This window comes from Xenopus tropicalis, chromosome 1, assembly GCF_000004195.4.
Source record: "Xenopus tropicalis strain Nigerian chromosome 1, UCB_Xtro_10.0, whole genome shotgun sequence".
In the NCBI taxonomy this organism is placed as follows: Eukaryota; Metazoa; Chordata; class Amphibia; order Anura; family Pipidae; genus Xenopus; species Xenopus tropicalis.
Window position 1 is genome coordinate 101,874,309 of NC_030677.2, and position 6,000 is coordinate 101,880,308.

The window sequence follows — 6,000 nt, forward strand, 5'->3', positions numbered from 1 at the left end:
AGGTGAAAAACCATGATTTTATATTATTCACGCAAGCTGTCAGTGGATACCTTCCATATTGTGGTGTGGTCCCGGAATAATCTAATGTGTCTCGGAGGGTTGTCACTTTCAAATTATAGTGACATTATTTCCAGGTTACACAGAAGGTAACAGGTCTATGGGACAAAAAGGTTTGGGAGAGGGTCGGCCCAACCAAAACTATGCAGGTCTCTAGGCAGTGCCTCTGCACTACAAAGGATGAAATTAACTACAGTACAATTAAAGGAACTACACAGACATATTTATTAAAAAAATATAGGATGTGCCGTTTTTCCAGATTTGAATGGCCACAAAATTCTCTTATGTTAGTGAGAAGGAAAACCTCACAAATATCCTCAACTAGTGTTTAGTGCAGGAAAACAAGCAGGCAAAACCTCATCTCTACATAGGAAATCACAAGAAAAAAGTCTCCGCTAAAAAGCAAAGTCCTGTCATATTTGGGTATGTGCTCCTTTTAAACGAAACTGCAGATAAAAAGGCTGGTAGACCCCTGGCAAACACCCTTACCTTTTTTGTTCTTTTATTAAGTGCCCCAGAAGCCCGCCCCCTGTTCAAATAGTTTAAGGTTATAGCCACATTTTCTAACATGTATAGGCTGTTTGTACATATTAAGGAAAAATAATATTAACTGATGTTTTGTCTCCTTTAAACCAGTCAGTGGGGAGTGTGATTTAAAAATATTACTGCCTCTTTGCCAGGCACAAAATTCCACAGTCAGATTTAGAATTTAAAGGGGGGAGGAAATGCTTAACCCTGCAGTACTCTAACCAGTAGGTGTCTCTGTTCAGCACGAGTTTGAGGAAGTCCCCTTGTGTTTAGGATGGGAACCAAGGAAACCAGAGTTAAATATGAAAACATAGTGATGCCGGCGTATTTTAAATAGCGCCTAGAGGCATGAGGATACAGGTGGTGTGGAGGAGGTTTATAGCTTGTATCTCCGGGAAAAACAAATATCTGCCCACAGCTATTGAGATTGCTTATAAGGTTTAACTCACTTCATCTCAGTAAGAACAATACTTCAATGTTAAAAAAAGCATGTTAAATTACAGGGATATTGCAATTGCACTAATCATTGCTAATAATGCTCTAAAGAACAAAAGGTAACTGCTTAAAGTAGGTAAGTAAGAAAGGCATGTATCTACTGTACAGAGGTCTATAGATGAAATGTAAGCAATCCACTAAGGACAAAACAAAAGTTTCATTCCAATCAGGGGCAGTGCTGGAATTCAAAAACTGATCAGAGCATAGGGTTTCTCTGTACTAAGGTGTAGCGGCCAGTATCTGAACAGGATTGTTAATACAGTAATACCATAATTTAAATAAGTGAAAGAACATGGAAATAATTACATAGGGCCATCCGGAGTTCACTGCAAATAACCCAAAGCTGAATGTTGCCTTCTACTGCAAAGCCTCAGGCCTCAAAAATTCTGTTTACAATTTAGTTGTTATAAATTAGATTATTTATGGGTTTTCCCACATTCAGCAAGCATTCAACGTGTCCGATTAGGCATAACAGTAAATTTCAGTGAAAATTCAACAGGAGCACAAAAGTTGATCAAAACCAGTTTCCCCAGGCATACCAAAAAAGAAAGCAAAAACACTAAAGTGCAGCTTCCTCTCCCTGTTGGCAGCACCATGGGGAAGTCATCTAGGCATTCACTTGCATCCCATAAGTCTGAATGTTGCCATGACATCTGCAATGATATCATTTGCCTGCCCCAAGCTGATGCTATCGAGCACAAGCTTTCCTATCCACATCACCTTCGCTTTGTCAAAAAAAATGGTTCAGCAAAGTGCTGCTCATTCACCCACCCCCCCTCCGCCAAATAAAATGTTTCCCTCCTACTGTTTTTGAAAGGCACAGCAGCAAGTGATGATCATGCTAACAGTCTCAAAGGCTTTCCCATGCTGATGGGCTATATTTGCTTCAAACTGATGTAAAACAGTTAAAAAAGGGTAAAAAAAAAAAAAAACAAAAAAAAAAAAAACTGTTGCCAGTATGCTATTAAGTTGAATGGAGGTGCAGAAATCCAATTGTTGCTATTCAGGTAAGGCTCTACCATAACTGTAAGGGACTGGGCCACACTAAAATAACAGTAAAATGGGACCCAATGTGAAGTGAGTTTCAATGCAAAATAAGATGTGGCAACTTTCCTGCAATTCTGACACTGTTAGAGAATAGCATGAATAAAATGTTTTAACTATCATTCATAAGAGCTTATTTTTCACCATGCATTTTATGAAAGGTGTAGTACAGAACTATGAAACCATGTACAAGGTTTTAGATGTTACTTGTGTGAAAAGCAGGAGAAAGTATGATAATATCCTGCCCTCTATATGGTGGGTGCAAGTTTGCCAATAGTCCGGTACAACTCTTTACACCAAATCCTAAAACTAAATTAAGTTGCTTTAAATCTATACTACCAAGTTAGATTTAGTTAGACTATAATAAAAAGCCCTGTGGTAACATAGCAGAGACCTTAGAATGGGACTTAATATAATTATTCATTTCAGCCACAACCTAGAAATAGTGGAAAGTAATTAAAGAGGGGCAATTCTACTGCAGTGCAGTAACACATAGCAACCAACTGAACATTTCCCTTCATTAGACTGGCTGCACTAGGCCATTCAAAGATAGCTACTTATCAGTTGCTATGGGTTACGGTGCTGATACAAAATTGGACCTATAAGTGATATAACCTTTAAATAATATGTGAAAACTAAAGGATTCTTAAAATCCTGGACGTGAAAACTCTATGGAGTTGGAGCTCACAGACCTGAAACATTGAGCATACAGCACTGTGTACAGACTTATCAGCCTGGGAACTGCACCTCATCAGTGGATGAAACAGTGAGAGTGACATGCAGACTACAGTTTAAGCATATACATTTCAGTCTGAGAAAATAGTACCAGTTATGTTTTTTTGACCTCTAGGAAAGTCCCCACTATACCTAGTGGGGAGACTCTGGAAAACAACACCGCAACATCTTTCAATTAAAGAAAATGTAGGTTTTAAAGAAGTACAATCTTACTTGTATTTTGTACAAGAATATAGGATCTACAAAGAAATGTCTTTATTTACACCATGACCCTCAAAAGGTCAGTGCTTTGCAGCTTAGTTAAAAATACTAACAGGACAGTAGAACAGGTGTGTGAAAGGAAGATCTAGCAGCACAGTTTAGTTCATGACAGGGCAGCAACAGTTACAACTTCTAAAGGAAATTAGCTTGTATTTAAAGGGGTAGTACACCTTTTACATTAACATTAGGTATATAGATTGTGACACTTGTGCAATTTATCTTAATTTTTTATTTTCTGTGTACTTTGATTTTTGTTTAGCAACTCACTAGTTTGAAATGTCAGCAGCTATCCAGTTACTGAGGTACAATTTACCCTAGAAACCAGGGTGCAGTTTGAATGACAGGCCATAAAATGAATAGGAGAGGGTCTGAATAGAAAGATCAGCAATAAGAAGTAACAAAATTGTAGCCTCACAGAGCAATAGTCTCTTGACTGTTGGGGTCAGTGACCCCCATCTGAATGCTGGAAAGAGGCAAAAGAGTCAGTCAAAATAATTCAAAAACTGCAGGAAGTACAAAATAAAAAGCAATTGAAAAGCTGCTAAGAAGAGAACATTTTATGGCACACTAAAAGTTCACTACCCCTTTAAGTTGTATTAGAAAACCCAACCAAATTAAAGAAATTGCACTAACAACCAATAATGCTGCACAGCAGTGGATAAATGCTGCATTAAATGCGAAAAAAGAGCACAATGTGTGTTTTTTCTACTCTATATTTAATAAGTACATGCCATAGTTATAAATAATATAGCATAAAACACTATGCCATTGCTGAGGGGGTGATTGTTTGGCTGCATGTAGAAAATAAAAAAACATGAGAATTACACTAGGATTAATGAGCAAATTGAAGGGAAATTCAGCTGCAGAGGTAGTTCTTGCAGTTTGTGTTACAGGTATTAATGGGAAGAAGTTGATGGTGTTAGAAAGTAAATAGAGCAATGTTATGTTGCTACCCAGGCAGGACCAGTTAAGCTAGGAGTGGAAGATATGCTGCTAGTTGTCTCCTCCATCAGTTGGAAAAGATCCTGGCATACAGATGTTCCTCCCAGCTAGGCATCTCCCTAAGCACTACACAGATACCCAAACCTCTTACCCCAACTACTGCAGAACCCCCAGGCTGGATGGAGCTGACTGCAGCTTACACAAACTAGCTGCTGAGTTTTGCTACTTCTGCTCCCCAGATCCAGCCAGGTGCATTTTTTTGGCCCCACTAGTTTTCAGCTTCTTGGGGAGACTTGCTTGGGAATTCATTTACCCCCAAACCTTGCCTTGAACAAATATCTAAGTACTGTGGCACAAGCAGTTACTTTGCAATTACAAAGATAAGAAAGAGTGGGGCATCTGGTATCCAGCAGTACTGTAACGATGGCAACGAGAAAACTTTTCGGGGTCCAAGACTCAGAAGTGGAAGTGGGAACTCGTGCTGCACCGGAGGTGAGTAATGGGATTCCGAGCAGCCACAGATCAACCGGCCATGTATCGCATTTTGTTCTAGCAGAAATTGAATGCTCAGGGCAATTTACGGGACTATATGGGTTAAAATGCTCCGTCACAGACTGCCCAGAAAACTGCTGTCAACCTCGCCCTACTGCCCCTCGAATCTACTTAACCACCCTGTGACCTAGTGCCATTTTAAAGTTATTAGGGTAAGCGGTTCACCTCCGTCCGGCTACCCAGGCAGTTATGGTACGCGGTGCTGCGCTGATGATGGCTCCGCTATCCCCGGGTTACTTCTCCGGCCACTGCTGCTCCGTGTGTCTCCGGTTGGCAAGTAACTGTCTCCACGGCTACAGTCACTATGGCGCCGGGGGTCTCAAGGCAACTGTTGCTATCCTCTCCCTCTGACGTCACTAACCGCCGTTCCACTCCCAGCGCCTTCCTCTGCCAACATTCCTATTGGCTGCCGCTTGGTGATGTCAGTCACTTAATCAAATCAGCTCCGCCAGTAGGCGTGGCCTGTGGGATGATATCACGCCTTCCATATCTGTCTTCTGGATTGAGGGAGAGGGCTAGGCCTGCGCTTTGGCGCCAGCAGTGGCGGGAGGAGGTGATTGGCTAAGGGTGGGGGAAGGGTGGTTGACCAGGCAACCGGCAAACTCCGGGGAAGTGGCGGCGCGGAATTCTTTAAAGGGTCCGCGCCATTTTCTTTTTTCTGTGTGTGCGTGTGTAAAATGGTATTGTGCGAAATTTGATATTTTTATTATTTGTATTTTTGGTGCGTATATGTAGAAGGCCAACGTACGCGCTTTTGTAGTAGAACATAAGTTTTCTTTGAGGTACAGTTTGCAAGACAATGAACATATAGCGAGCTTTAGCGATTGTACTGCGCGGTTTAATATGATTTGAGATAAGGTATACTATTGGGATTAGACTCGGGGTTAATTACAAACGTTAATACAGGAAACACCGCCATTTTCCTTTTACGTTTGGTGTGGCAGGCACGTTGATCCAGTCTGATGACCGGGTTTACAAAATGTTTTTGGCTGCTGGGTAATTATCCATTGTTTATACAGCACTGGCTTATAATGCCGTGGTAGGAAGCCATAATACTAGGCCTGGAACTAGACTGGCAATCTGTGGAACATCTCCTTGCCCATAGTGCTCTGGCTGGAATTAAACCTAGGGTGTTAATAAAGTGCCACCATATCCTGCATCCCTGATGCAGAGAATATTATTCTTAGATGATTTGCAATTGATCTTCTTTTTTTATTTGTGGTATTTTTAAAATTATTTAGTTTTTTATTTAGCAGCTCTCCAGTTTGGAATTTTAGCAGCTATCTGGTTGCTATGGTTCAAATGACCCTAGGAACCAGGCTTTGCTTTAAATAAGAGACTGGAATAGAATGGTAAGTAATTAAAAGTAACAATAACATTGTATCC

General features: G+C 40.6%; 1 protein-coding gene across 3 annotated transcripts in view; it reads right to left on the bottom strand.

Moving 5' to 3' along the window:
- Positions 1 to 5,018, bottom strand: part of rfx2 (regulatory factor X2) — a 29,297-nt gene extending 24,279 nt beyond the window's left edge. The window contains exon 1 of one of the 3 annotated variants that reach the window (XM_012955542.3): positions 4,780 to 5,018. The gene's annotated coding sequence lies outside the window, so the exon portion shown is untranslated. 3 annotated transcript variants of the gene reach the window in all.
- Positions 5,019 to 6,000: the final 982 nt, after the last annotated feature.